We start from the raw sequence: 15,967 nt of genomic DNA on the forward strand, positions 1-15,967 counted from the left end.
GAAGTCTTTACACAAGTGCACCAGAGGACAAGTACACAAGTGTTCCTGGCAACATTGTAATACTGAAAACTCACCAATATCTGTTTGTGAATAGGCAAATGGATAATTAAATTGTTACATAGCTATTAAAAATAAATATTTAGCAGTGACAGTAAATAAATTATGCCTGTGGATGCATGTCACAAATATAAAGTTGAGTGAAAAGTACAAATTGAATTTTTCTCCCCTGGGCACATCTTTGCTGCAAAGGCCCTGGTGGCCGAGACCAAGGCTGGCTGTTTACTGTGAGGCCATCCTTGCAGGTGGGGCAGAGAGGAGGAAATTTTATTGTAAGACCTGGGACAAAGTTGGCTTCTGGAACTCCCACAGACGATAGATTTTTCTGGCAAGGGGCATGCAAGGCAAGGCTTCTTTGATGTGTAACTGAGAGCCTCAGAGGATGTAAGGTTAAATAATGATCTCATCAGTGTAACAGGAGCCGGAGAGTATTAATCAGTGGTCCAATTCAAAATAAAGCCACACTCTGCTATAAGCAAAGTAATGAAGGCTTATTGTGACCTGGGGTTCCTTAATGACACAGATTTGATTCCCACTTAATGGGCAACTGAATAATGCAGCTAATAGCCCAGACCAGTGGGGAAGGCAGACCAGAGGGATATAGTAGGCTGCCTGGGATGAGGCATCTAAAGACTCTTATCACATACCACATCATCAGACCTTGAATTTGCTATTAAACAGCAAAAAAGCAAATATGCCATTCACAGAAGACCTGTCCAAACTTCAGGGCATCTACTAAAATTACATTTATCTCTCTTTGATATACCAATTACTCAACTCAAAACCATTTATTGCAGAAATTACTCTACATATTAAATTGATGACTTGACATCCAGATAAGATCTGTCTCCTCTCTCTTCTCCTGGGCCAAGGTGTTGCTCTGAGTTTGTCTTTGCCTCTGAAGTCAACTATTTGGCTCTCCTGGTAGACCTGCTCCTAGGCTCTGTGTTCATGATGCAGCTGAGACTAGGGAAGCTTCAGGAGATCATGATTTTGAAGTAGCTATGCTGTCCAGGGTATATACCCAGGGTTTGTCGTCTTACACCAGGAAAATTTAGGACACAGACACACATGAGAAGTTTAGTAGTGGAGGTTTAATAGGCAGAAGAAAAGAGAAAGAAAAACAGCTGTCTACTGAGGGAGAAGGGTCTTCTGAGCAGGAAAGACCAGCCAGTGGCAGATGTGCTGGATTTTATAGTCAGGCTAGAGGAGGTGTTCGATTTACATAGGGCTCACAGATCGGGTATGAGGTTTACATCACACATGAGGAAGGCTGACTGGCCCATCCTAATCTTATTATGCAAATGAACTTTCCCCTTGGCTGGCACCATCTTGTCTGCTCCTTACTGTATACGTGGCTGACAAAGAGAAGGGAAGATGGAGCTGCCATCTTGAACATGATTGGAATAACTGCTGGTGTCTATGTCTATGTCTACAGCTCATTTTACAGGTTGCTGTTTGTTGGAAAGGAAAATAATTTGGAGCTGCTTTTCATTAAAAGGAAAACCTTACTGAGGACTTTCATACTCTCACCATCTGCCTAAGTGATTTCTTCTTAATTTCTGTATCATTCCCCCCTCTGGAGTGGTAAACCTCACTGCTGTTAGAGGGTGTTGGATGATGACTCTTTCTGGCCACTTCCTGCTGAAAATGGGCATTGTGTGGGGAACAGCAGCTAGGTTTCCTCCTGGGGTCAATCTAAGGGTCCTTGGAAGAAAAGTGTGTCCATGCGTGGTTCTGTCTGCAGCACCATTTGGAGTTTGATTGCTGTCAGCCATTCCAATAGGTTATAACACGGGTTTGCCTCCACCAGATGCTGCTGAAACGTTAATATAAAAGTTTCATTCTTTTTCAGATAAGAGGCATTGGATTTGGATGCCTAGAGTAACGTTAGGGTTAACCTTAGCTAAATCTTTCCTGCAATCATTAATCCCTTCATGATTTCCACAGACCATCTAAGACATGCTTAAACTTTCCGACTTGTCTTAACCTTCTTTTTAAACAACCAACTATTCTCTTTAGGACAAGTATTTACCATGCGAGATCCTTTCTTATATAAAATCTCTTCCCTTTATAACCTTCAATGCATAGCCAGGGTGTGACATGTTACCAAACCCAATAAGAAATTCTAGCAGACTCAATGATAGTAAAACTTTCACGCTTCCTTTTTCTTGGTAACTATTATCCCTGCTATAAGGATTAATAATTAAGCTAAATACTACAGCAATGGTAACTCTGTCCAACATTTCAGTTAGAAGGTGCTACTGTGTATAGCTCTACTGCAAATAGTAGAGTGAGTATAGCAGTTTCTACAAGGGTGATGTAGTAGATTATTTCCATCTAAATTTTTCATGAAACATGTCAAATGATCCTGTTTACCTCTTCTCTGGATGTTTTAGGGGCCCTCTGAACCACTTAGAAGGCCAGGCATCAGGAAAGACAATTTTGAAACTTGAAGTTTGATTTTGGGAAGCCTATTAAATGTTAGAGTTTTAAAACACTTGAGGTTATGAAGTAGAATTCCAGATTGCCATAAATTATTTTGCCAAAATAATAACTCAAAAGGCAAAAACCTTTCATTACCCTTTACTATTACATGAAAATCCTGTTTAAAGCCAAATTTTACTCTTGCATTAGTTTATTAATGTTAACCCCAATTTATTTAAATGAAAGCTTATAGATGGTACCATCAAATCTTAACCAATTAAACCATGAGATGAAACCTTTACAAACTTTTAACCCCTTTTGCTAAATGGCAAGTTAGCATCTTAAGACAACCTTGCTGTGCTTTTATTTCAATGCTCAATTTATGAAAAGACCATATAATACCCTTTTGAATTTAGTTAATGCTTAAACATTTTTTTGTAAGATTTTTACAATCATTTTATAACTTGCTTAAACCTCTAGCTTTATCTTATCAAATTTAAGATAATCCCTCATTCCTGGGCAGAATTTACATGTCCATGCTTTCTTATAATCTTCTACTGAAACCGCATTTCACTGTTTTTATATACCTTGCATGTAAAATGGTTTAGTGGTCTCAAATACATGTTGCACTGTTAACTCTTAGCAACTTTTGGTGAAAAACCTGGTTAGTAAGCAATTTTAATTATGTACCAGGTGTGGAGCCTAGGATTGAGACAGAGTGCAGATAAGGTCTGACTCTGTCCACATCTAACTCCATGTGTCCCAGGCCTTACCTATCAGTATAGTAGGCAGTTTACAACATTGAAACATTTAGCAAACCTAGTATCTGACTTGTATGATTTAGATCACCTATTTGCATTTTGACAACATTTGCATTTTACCAATAATCCTTAAGACTACTTTTATTTCTTAAAGACTAAAGTCATGTGAACTAAAAAAAATTTAAGTGTTTATTTTTCATTAAGCCAATCAATTAGAGCTCTTTTTATAGGCATTACACACAACATATATATAGTAATAAAGACAGAAGATTTAGCACTTATAAGTTTTTTCATTTGCCAGTTTCTTAATTAGATTACTGGATTCAGGGTGGAGCCCTTGGAGGAACAGGGCCAGGATAGCATGTATTTTTAGGGCCTAATGAGCCGACACAGCTGAAGGCAAACAGAGATCCCAAAATTAAAGGTGCCATTTTTTACTGGATTCTGGATCCCCAAAAGGAAGGAAATACTATAGGTGTCCCAAAGACAGGACAGTGCTTCTACCATGCATTTCATTGTAAGGCAACCCAAAGCCAAATCAGCCCATTTTGCAATTAGCCCATCCCCCATGGGAGTCTCATCTCTTAAATGGGGGGTGGGGATTTTCCATATCTTCCAGGTGGCTAAGAGCATGTTTCTCTGATTCAAATGTGCAAAGAGTTAAGTATCCCTCCATAACTACTATTAGCCATCCCTTAAAGTATATTTCCTACCTAGTTATTACACACCAAAGCTCTCTCATAATGTTAAGTAATTTGATACCTCCAAAACTCAAAACTGTCAGATAATAAAATGCACAACAAAACAGAGCCTTTTTGATTTTGAGAGGAAACTATTTGCTTCTTATTCCTGGGGTTTCATGAGGAAAAGAGAGGGTATTTTTCCCAAAATGGGGTCTGTGGCACCTCCTCTGCTTTGCCCAAGGAGTCACAGTCTACCAGAAGTTATCTTAGGGTCTCTCATGTGTGCTTTAAGGGTGGCAAGACAGGCCGGGTGTGGTGGCTCACGCCTGTAATTCCAACACTTTGGGAGGCCAAGGTGGGTGGATCACAAGGTCAGGAGATCAAGACCATCCTGGCCAATATGGTGAAACCCCATCTCTACTGAAAATACAAAATAATTAGCTGGGCGTAGTGGCGCATGCCTGTAATCCCAGCTACTTGGGAGGCTGAGGCAAGAGAATCGCTTGAACCTGGGAGGTGGAGGTTGCAGTGAGCCCAGATCACATCACTGCACTCCAGCCTGGGTGACAGAGCTAGACTGTGTGTCAAAAAAAAAAAAAAAAAAAAAAGTGGCAAGACAAAAAAAAATGGAGAAAAAATAATTCAGTGGACTGAGAAGAAAAAAATCCCTTTTTCAGAAAAACAAAATCCAGGAAGAGAAAAAAACATAAAGGCCTTTTCAATATACCTGTGACTTGGATATCCACTTTTAATTAAGCTCATTGCTCTTTAAGAAAATTATTTTAAATTCCTTGTTACTGGACTTTAGCCATGCCAAGCAGTTAAGATTTTTCGTTTTTGAACTTTACAAAAAGTAATCTCACAGGTGAAACCAACAAGTCTTAATGAAGTTATGACTTAACCACAAGCGTACAAGGTATTTTTAAAAGGGTGATAAGCAATTTTTAAAACTGCCATTGCAAAATTGTGACTGAGAAAGTGAAAGAGATCCAACCCAAACAACTCCATTTTGTTTCCAGTCCCCAGGCTGTCCTTGCCCATCCCTGGGCCTAGGGCAAACCAACGTTGGGAGGAGCCTGGTTTATAGTTTACAGTCTAAAACAAAGATGATCACAGCCCTTTTCTAAAATTTACTTCCCACTTGCCAGCAGACCAGACCAAGAAAATAGCCACAAGATTAGATACCGTGGATTAGGAGTCATAAAGCTGGAAGCTACAAGATTTTGACCTTTCCTAAAGTGCTCTCAAGATCAGTGCTTAACATATTTTGTAAATCCTGCCCTTCACGGATCAGCTGGCACCACCCAGATCAATAAATTGGCTTATCTGACTTTGTGGTCCCCACCCAAGAACTGACTTAGTAAAAGACAGCCACCATTTTAAAATGGCAGAGACTGAAACAAAGTATTGCTATGTGGTTACAGATCATGTTCCCAAGAACATGAGACAAGATGGAGGCCTGCAGTCAAGTTGGTGACTGACCATTTTGTTGGGCTGGATTGAACAGCAGGTTTATGGGGTCCTGGGTCTGCACCCTTACCTATGGTACCCTTTCTTTTGACAGAACCATACAGAAAGAACACAAAAAGCACATCATATTGGCTACAGCTTAAGACAAACCTCACAAATCCCTTTTCATTAATTAAAACTGTACAGACAATATAAACAATAATCCTTATTATTCCTTTTACCAGTTTGCAAAGGGAGAAGGAAGCCAAAAGCCCAATTGGTAAGAAATTTTTACACTTTTGCCAGCATGTCAGCCTTCTGAGTTCCCTTCCCCATAGCTTTACTCTAAGCCAAGCATTTTAAGGTTTGGAAAATTAACTTTTCCCAGGTTGGAAGAAAATTACAAAAGAAGATACGGGAGCCATTTTAAACCATGAAAGAAGGAAAAACACCATAGAAAAGTCTGGGGATTCCAATTAGGGTTGTCAAGAGGTAAAGCCTCTCTTCCTGTTGGAAATGGGGTTTCCCCTGTTTCTTTGCTTTCCCTATTTTCTCTTTTCCTTTTTGGCATACTATAGGAGATACATTGCTCATCTCTGAAATTCTCTGCTGCCTGCAGAGCTGTCTGTTTTTCAGCTGCAGTTAGGGTTTGACTTAGTAGCAGCATAACATCCCTTCATGAGAGATTAAACACCTGAGTTAAATTTTGCAAGGCTTCTCTATACCTATCAGGGTCATCAGAAAGTTGACCTAAGTCTTTTTTATTTGCCTAAGGTCCTGCAATTAGAAAGGACCTTGAAGGGGCCCCAAATAAGGGGGATCCTCANAAAAAACATAAAGGCCTTTTCAATATACCTGTGACTTGGATATCCACTTTTAATTAAGCTCATTGCTCTTTAAGAAAATTATTTTAAATTCCTTGTTACTGGACTTTAGCCATGCCAAGCAGTTAAGATTTTCGTTTTGAACTTTACAAAAGTAATCTCACAGGTGAAACCAACAAGTCTTAATGAAGTTATGACTTAACCACAAGCGTACAAGGTATTTTAAAAGGGTGATAAGCAATTTTAAAACTGCCATTGCAAAATTGTGACTGAGAAAGTGAAAGAGATCCAACCCAAACAACTCCATTTTGTTTCCAGTCCCCAGGCTGTCCTTGCCCATCCCTGGGCCTAGGGCAAACCAACGTTGGGAGGAGCCTGGTTTATAGTTTACAGTCTAAAACAAAGATGATCACAGCCCTTTTCTAAAATTTACTTCCCACTTGCCAGCAGACCAGACCAAGAAAATAGCCACAAGATTAGATACCGTGGATTAGGAGTCATAAAGCTGGAAGCTACAAGATTTTGACCTTTCCTAAAGTGCTCTCAAGATCAGTGCTTAACATATTTTGTAAATCCTGCCCTTCACGGATCAGCTGGCACCACCCAGATCAATAAATTGGCTTATCTGACTTTGTGGTCCCCACCCAAGAACTGACTTAGTAAAAGACAGCCACCATTTTAAAATGGCAGAGACTGAAACAAAGTATTGCTATGTGGTTACAGATCATGTTCCCAAGAACATGAGACAAGATGGAGGCCTGCAGTCAAGTTGGTGACTGACCATTTTGTTGGGCTGGATTGAACAGCAGGTTTATGGGGTCCTGGGTCTGCACCCTTACCTATGGTACCCTTTCTTTTGACAGAACCATACAGAAAGAACACAAAAGCACATCATATTGGCTACAGCTTAAGACAAACCTCACAAATCCCTTTTCATTAATTAAAACTGTACAGACAATATAAACAATAATCCTTATTATTCCTTTTACCAGTTTGCAAAGGGAGAAGGAAGCCAAAAGCCCAATTGGTAAGAAATTTTACACTTTTGCCAGCATGTCAGCCTTCTGAGTTCCCTTCCCCATAGCTTTACTCTAAGCCAAGCATTTTAAGGTTTGGAAAATTAACTTTTCCCAGGTTGGAAGAAAATTACAAAAGAAGATACGGGAGCCATTTTAAACCATGAAAGAAGGAAAACACCATAGAAAAGTCTGGGGATTCCAATTAGGGTTGTCAAGAGGTAAAGCCTCTCTTCCTGTTGGAAATGGGGTTTCCCCTGTTTCTTTGCTTTCCCTATTTTCTCTTTTCCTTTTGGCATACTATAGGAGATACATTGCTCATCTCTGAAATTCTCTGCTGCCTGCAGAGCTGTCTGTTTTCAGCTGCAGTTAGGGTTTGACTTAGTAGCAGCATAACATCCCTTCATGAGAGATTAAACACCTGAGTTAAATTTTGCAAGGCTTCTCTATACCTATCAGGGTCATCAGAAAGTTGACCTAAGTCTTTTTTATTTGCCTAAGGTCCTGCAATTAGAAAGGACCTTGAAGGGGCCCCAAATAAGGGGGATCCTCAGATGGTTCCCCTGGAAGTTGCTTCTCTAATTTTGGGAAATTATTCTCTTTGGGCCTGCCTGATATGATTACTAAAGAGCTGGGTTGGTTTTGTAATGCCTGCAAAAGGTCTGAAAAGAAGGCCATGCCCTTGTGCAAAAGAAAATGAGATGCTTTTTTTTTTTTTAAAGGTCTCAGGGTGAAAGGAGTCCCACTGCTTCAGAATGCACTCCAGGGGAATGCAAGCTAAAGATGGTACCCATCTAGAAAGAGAAACAAGAAAAAGGCATCCCTTTAGTCTCCTTCCTTTCCCTGTGACCCAGGGTGGAGAAGAAGACAGTAGGAGTGCCCCTCTGCTGTTTTCCTTCTGTGGTTCCTGAGTCCCAGCACCTTGTTGAACATGCCATCCATGGTTGCAGGCTTGACCCCCAGCCATGGAAGCAGAGGAACTAAGCAACTGGGATTTGTCAGACTCACCCATGCAATTCCAGTCCTCTGCCTGTGATTTCCCTTTGACTTCCCAGACTTCTGTGATCTGCCTGGATCCCTGAAAGTGGATCTCAGGTGAGACTACATCACAGTTGCACTTGAGGTACTGTTGCATTTCCCTCTTTAATGGAGGAAGTATGCTGGTTTGAGCTCTATATCATGCTATTATGGTTCATGCTAAAGCATGTACCCTTAGAGAATGGTTCGAGTTAATGTCTGAACCTAAAATCCCCTTGCTAATTACCATTCTAATTGGAGGCAGAATAGGTGCCTTAAAAGGACATAGGAACCAAATGGCCATTTTCCTGCTGATGAGACAGTATTGAGACTAAAATTTGGTTTTGGTAGACATTTTACTCCTAGTGGTTGAAGGCAGAATTTTCCTGTTCTGCAGGAAATTTCTAGGAGCAGCATAAAGCCTAGTCTCTAGCAGAGGGGCACAAAAAGGGAGAATTGGGAAGCTAGTGTGTTTCCATAAAGAACTGACAATGTGCCTCATGGAGAGGGTCCCTATTCAACTAGATAGCTCTGTTGGCCTTGAAATGCCATGTGCTCTCCAGACCAAGGGCAGAGAGTGATGCTCACTGTGGTGGGAGGGGGGAACCCTCTGTTCCCAGAAAATCACAAAGACTCCTTCCCTTGAGCTATAGCCCCATTTACTATGACATTCCCTGATCTTGCCAAACAAGATTACTTCCTTGGACATCCTACACATTGCATACACAGAGAAGACAGGATATATGGTGGTCACAGACAGGGAAGGAGGAAATTACGACAGGAAAGTTGGAGATCCTGTTGCCGACATCCCATCGGGCAGTCAAAGGCTGGGGTCATTCCAGAAGCCATTGGATAACACCAGGGGGTAGCTCCAGCCAGAAATCCTCAGTTGCTCCAAAACCTCTTCCCGTCCCATGTGATAGCTAAATCATCCATGAAAGGAAGCTGGTTCAAACATGGCCAACATGCCCAGCAACCTGTGGTTGCTGGGGGATTCTCCATGTTCTCCCCAGTAAGCCCCACATCTAAGTTTTTAAGAGAAGCAGCTACACTAACCATGTTTTTAATTGGCCAATGAATGCCTGTTATTGATTTGATTTGGTCCTAAAATGGAGGCTGAAGGCCCAAAATGAAAGAACAGAGTTGGAGTCCGCTCCTCTACTCACCTTTTTGATGAATGCTGTACCTTGCTATCCCAGACAAGGTCCCCAGTATGAAGCTATGTTGTCTGGGGTACATACCCAGGGTTGTGCCAGGAAAATTTAGGACATGGACACACACAAGAAGTTTAGGAGTGGAGGTTTAACAGGCAGAAGAAAAGAGAAAGAAAAACAGCTTTCTATTGAGAGAGAAGAGTCCTCTGAGCGGAAAAGACTGGCCAGTGGCAGATGCACTGGATTTTATAGTCAGGCTTGAGGAGGTGCCTGATTTACATAAGGCTCAAAGATCGATTCGATCAGGTATGATGTTTACATAGCACATGGGGAAGGTTGGCTGGCCCATCATAACCTAATTATGCAAATGAACTTTCCCCTTGGCCAGTGCCATCTTGTCTGCTCCTTACTGTACACGTGGCTGACAAAGAGAAGGGAAGATGGAGCCGCCATCTTGAACATGATTGGCACAACTGCCAGCATCTGCAGGTCGATTTTACAGGCTGCTCTTTGTTAGAAAGGAAAATAATTTGGGGCTGCTTTTCATTAAAAGGAAAATCTTACCAAGGACTTCTGTGCCCTCACTATCCTCTGAAGTAATTTCTTCTTAATTCCTGTATCAGTTTGAATGGAGATATTTTTACAGCAGGAGCTTGATCACTCTCATTCTACTGGTTGCTCTGTGGAGTTCTAAGAGACATAAGGTGAGATCTTTTTTCTCCTTGAGCACCACGCCTGCCTCTGCATTCTGGCAGCTCTTTTTCCTGCCTCTGCAGCTGCTGTGTTTCCTCATCCAACTGCCCCTGGAGCATTTGAGATATTCTTTGCTTTGTTTCATTTCTGCCACTATCACAACCATTTGGAGATGCTGGCCCATTGGGTCTTTCTTTTTGGGCCTCTACGACTCTGAAGGAGGCTGCCACTTCTATAGCATCTCCAGTAGAAGACATGGCAGCTGAATCCATCCCTCCAGCTGTGCTCTGCAGGCTTTGCTGCAGCTGCCCAGAAGGGCAACTCATGGCAGCAGGCCATGCAGCAGAAAAAAGCCATGCTTGCAGCTGACTGGTTACTCTGGGTCACCACAAGGGGCCTCCACTTTCCCTCCTGCACCTGCCCAACAGGTTTAAGTGTGCAGGCATTAGGCTACTCCTCAAGAGGCTTCAGCGGGGCTGGCCAGGGACTTGGTATGGTCCGTATTGGGAGGAGGACCAATATTCTGGCTTGAAAGCCCAGCTTCAAAGACTTGAAAAGTGGCCGGGCATAGTGGCTCACGCCTGTAATCCCAGCACTTTGGGAGGCCGAGGCGGGCGGATTGCCTGAGCTCAGGAGTTTGCGACCAGCCTGGGCAACATGGTGAAACCCTGTCTACTGAAAATACAAAAAATTAGCCGGGCATGGTGGTGTGCACCTGTAGTCCCAGCTACTTGGGAGGCTGAGGCAGGAGAATTGCTTGAACCTGGGAGGCAGAGGTCGCAGTGAGCGGAGATCGTGCCACTGCACTCCAGCCTGGGCGACAGAGTGAGATTCCGTCTCTAAATAAACAAATAAGTAAATAAGACTTGGAGGTTGTATTTGGTGGGTAAAAACTCAGTGTTTGTTTCCCATTCAACTGCTGCCCCCTTTAGGGTGCCGACTTTCCTGAAATATGCACACCCAATCCATTGTTCCACTGTTTCTTTGGGGCCAGTCAGATGGCTCATAGCTGGGAGGTGTTGGATCTAAGCTGGAAGATCACTCAGCCACCTGCTGGCTCTTGCTTGACCTGTTGTTGTTGTTGTTGTTGTCGTCGTCGTCATTGTTGTTTTAATTTATTTCTTATTTCTATAGGTTTTGCTCCCACTTATGAGTGAGAACATACGATGTTTGGTTTTCCGTTGCTGAGTTACTTCACTTAGTCTCTAATTCCATTGAGGTTGGCCCTGTTGTTTTAGCAGGTCCAGGCTCAGTTGGGCTTTCCCATTCTGCCAGGACCGACTCCCATGAGGTTGCTGGGCCCCTACATTGCTACTTAGAAACTGAAGACTTTGTGCTCATTGTCCCCAGGTCCTTTCTAGCCAGGCATTCAATTATTCTATGAAATACGATCCGATTCTTTCTCCCAGCTGGTAGCTCAGCATCTCCTACCTTGAAATATTGGTGCCCAGGTAGAAGGTTGGTCAAAGAGGATCAAATTCCCCTTCCTAGTCTACTGTATCCAACAGGATTAAACACAGCCATATCTCACTACCAGAAGTTTTTCATGTGGAGACAATGTTAATACCTTGTATTTGTATATTTTGGTAAAGTTTGAATACTTTAAATCTTTTATATTGCAGTGTGGTTTGGTAGAATGATGACTTGGGGTTTTTCTAACATCTAATATGAATTTTCTTCTTTGGAAACATATAAGTTTTCTCAATAAATTTTAGTGTAAAATAAAGGGACTATCTACATTTTAAAGGGGCAGCCATTTCTCCTGTAAGGAATTACACTTAAAGAATCAGAAGGAGACTCATCAGTTTATTATAGCTTGACCGAGATGTCCTGATTCAGAATTTCCTGCTTTCCCTCTGCATAGTGTAAGTGTTCACATCTAAACCTGAGAAGTACAAAGTGTCTTTTAGTGTATTCTCTCATCAAATATGTTTAATAAACAGCATCCTCTTCAAGCAGAGGGCAAATACATGATGAGTTTATTTAAGAACTTGCCAGAGAACAAGTTCAGTGTAGAGAAAACTCAGACAGAAGGAAAGTGTGTTGTGCTCGCATGCGTGTGTGTGTGTGCACGTGTGTGCTGTGTTTATGCTGTGGACTACAGCACCTGCTGCAACAAATCTTTTCTTCTGCAGATCCTCTGGGGCTCTGCATCCTAATTCCACCTCACTCCCAGAATCCCGTGTTTATGGTTTGATTTATAAAATTGCTCAAACACTGAGTGAGTTTAGTTTCCATATCCAGTACAGCAATAATGGTGAAGGTAGTGTTTCCCATTGATATCCTAGTTACATTCCCAGATGATATCCACAATTCCAAAACTTTAACTGAAATATGTATAAATATACACATATATAATTTATACAAATATGTGTACACACATATACATATATATATACACACACACACCTCCACAGAAATGGTTTTTGTTTTCAATTTTTTTTTTCATATTCTGCCATTTGTGCTTTTACTTCACTTTTAAACTTTTGCTGGTTCCCAATTTTTGAGAGTCCTGGGTGTCCACAGTTCCATAGGCCCAGAACACATTGAGGAGCAGCAGGGCCATGGTGGGTGTCCCAACCACAGTCCCAGGCTGACCCTCTACTCTTCCATTTCTTGCTTCTCTCCAGGCAATGTCTCAGTTTCACCCCATCTGCTTCCCCAGGCAGCTGCAGTTCTCTCTCTGCCTTTGGGGGATAGAGACCCTGGAACACCTTCTCCTTTCCTCATTTGCTTCCAGTTCTCTGCAAATCATCACACTTTAGCATCTTCCATGGGCCCCAGGATTTAGGATAGAGTAACTGGCTCAGTAAGAGTGGTTCTCCAGCCTATTCGTGCTGGGACAGTAGGGTCCAGGAAGCAGAGTCCTTCCTGCTGGCATTTCTCATTCCCCAGACCCTGGTCTTCCATCCTTCTTCAGTCCTCCCTTGTTTTTTCCTGTTACCCCAATTCCTTTGTTAAACATCAACCTCCTCTTTGGAGACGTATGTCAGACCACCTAACCCTCCTCCCACTCTCTTGTCTTGAATCTTCTTCCTTTTACACCCTCCATCTATGCAATGCTGTTCATAATAAAAATACACCTTTGAAAGCCCACAAAAATAAAAAGGTGGTGTCTCCTCTACAGATATACTTGCAGCTGTTGTCAATCACCATACAGAGACTGAGTGATCTGAGCAACTGAGAAATGCATCTTTGTCTATGACCAGCAGATCATCTTAAGACCTTGAGTCTTCTTAATCAAGGTAAGATTCAAATATTCGTGTTCCTTTTTACCTCCCTTCCTTCATTCCATTTGTTCATTGGGAATGGAAAGATTGTTGAGTGGCTTAGACATCTCGGAAACCACGTTATGCTTTTTGTCTCAATAAAGTCTTTTCAAAATTATATCTGCATTTTTTCTTTTCTCTATCTGATTCTCTCCCCTTGGAGAGATCAGTTCATTCACCGAACTCCCATTCTTGGAGAAAGATATCTCCCCTCATCTTACTAGAAGAGTTAAGGGTAAGGCTGTTACTCTTGAATTGATGCTTCATTCAATCAGGGAGAACCTGCACCTGGAAGTAAGGTGATTAGCGATGTTCTATGACGTCTTGTGGCTCTAGGTAACATTCCAGGAGAAATACTACTTTCTCTAATTTGTTGTGAAATGATAACTAAAGTCACTCTCTCACAGGAAGCTCTTAGAACTGCAATCTCCAACTGGGTATGGAGTGGTCACTAAGGCTTCCAGAAACCTTGTGTGACCTCATTGCTGACATAGCTCAGATTTGTGGATCCAGTTTAAACTAAAGCAATGGCAGCAAGATGAACAAGATGAGGGAGTAAGGAGGAAAATGAACAGAGGTTGGTCCTTGCATTCCTTAGGGAAGAGACACACACAGTGAATAATTCAGGGCTCAGAAAATATTTTCCTCAATCAGTCAGACAGTAAATAGTTTAAAACGGGGATGCAACAAGACTTTTTAGCAGCCACTGAATGAATAAACTGTGAGCCCATTGAGCCAGGCTTCTGCAGGATTTCTTTTATTGGAGACTTCGTTGACTAAAGAGAGCTCCGTGGTCTCAGTGTCTAGCATGATGTTTAATAGGTAGAGGCTGCTAAGCAGCTGCTGGTTTGGACATATTTAACAGGAGTATGAAGCAGTGACAGTTTCCAGCTGAGACAGGGTGAGGATGGGTCAAATACCGCTGACCACCACAGCAGGAGTGGAAAGCTGGGAGAAAGAGCAGGGGTTTGCACCTGACTTAGGAACCAGAAAATGTATCTTGGTTCTAGCAGCATGTGTTCCACAGTTTAATTAACTGATGGTGAAAAACCACTCCCACTGTGAATATCCTTTCCCTATCCCTTTTCCTGACCCCACTCTTCCCAAACTCTCAAGTATTAGTGTCTGCTCTCCTGTGCGCTCATAGACTGACCAATGAAGAAGGTGCAGTGAGTGTAACCTGGGAGGAGGTGGAGACACAGAGTACCAATCTCCTTCCATTGGTATGTTATCTCAGACCCTTGACAATCTGGCCTCTGTATTAGAGTTCTTGAGAGGGACAGAACCAATTGGATGCAGACACGTATAGAGAGCTTTATTTCAAGGACTTGTCTCATGCCATTGTGGGACTGGTAAGTCTAGAATCTGCAGGACAGGCTGGCAAGCTGGAGACCCAGGGAAGAGTTGATGTCGCAGCTGAAGTCTGAAGGCTGTCTGCTAGCAGAATTCCCTCTTCCTTGGCAGCGGGGGGAGTAGGGGGTGCGCTTTGCCCCTTTTTCTTAAGACCATCAACTGATTGGATGCAGCCCACCACATCATGGAGTGTATAATAATCTCCTTTACTCAGTGTCTACTGATTTAAATGTTAATTGCACCTTAAAAAAACACATTCACAGCAACATCTAGCCTGGTCTTAGACCAAATGTTTGGGCACTACAGCCTAAACAATTTACACCAATTAGCAATCACATGCTCCAAATCAATAGATAACATTTTATTTTTGCTTTTTTCGCCCATGCTTTCTCTTTTAACAGTCAGAACCATCAAAATCCATTGGGATGCATGATATTGACCTAACCACCTAAGGCAACCTATTACTGAGTGTTAAGCTATTGGGATGGAAAATTTCCTCTGAAAATTATGTCATGAAAATCTCTTCTTCAGAAAGTAAGAGTGAAGCTGAAGATATTAAGAATGCACCAGTTTGAGAGAGTGCATGAGAGTTAAGTTTTTACATCTTTCAATATGTATTTTAACCTTCTGTTAACTGAACAAATTTGACGTGCTGGCCAGAACCAAGCCAGACTTCTAACAAAGAGTCCATAGAAGTACAGGAAACAAATCGAAAAGTTTTCATGGTATGATCTAGAGGAACAAGCTTATTTTTGTTGACTGAGGTTTTGAGAGGAAAAAAGACAGACGACTGAGCCCCGTATACAGAGACGGGCCACAGCAGCCAGGCTTCCCCATGCTCTCTTCTCGGGAGATTCCCAGGGCTCTTGGTGGAGGCATGCTAAGCTGAGCCCATGCCAGACATTTCCATGACCAAGGCCCTCCTGCCAGCCCATCCAGCTCCGAAAACATCCAGCTATGGAGAATAACTCATCCAGAAGGCAGGAATTAGGGAAAGGCGTTACCTGCTTCCTTCTTTGTTCATTGCATTCCTTCAAAACCAAGACAAAGTTATCATTCCATCCTCCTGTCAGAAATCAAAGATGATTTATTATTTACGATTTAAGCAAAGACTTTCTGTGTTTCTGGAGAGATGCCCCACAGGTGTGTGGATGGGGCCCCTGCCTGCTGATGTTGTGCAGTGTTGATCATCTGCCTGCCATCCAGAGGGTGGTGGAGGAAGTGCCAAGGGAGCTGCTCTGTAGCTGACGAGTCATGTGCTCCC

The sequence above is a fragment of the Rhinopithecus bieti genome, unplaced genomic scaffold, assembly GCF_001698545.2.
Source record: "Rhinopithecus bieti isolate Rb0 unplaced genomic scaffold, ASM169854v2 scaffold_15087, whole genome shotgun sequence".
Lineage (NCBI taxonomy): Eukaryota > Metazoa > Chordata > Mammalia > Primates > Cercopithecidae > Rhinopithecus > Rhinopithecus bieti.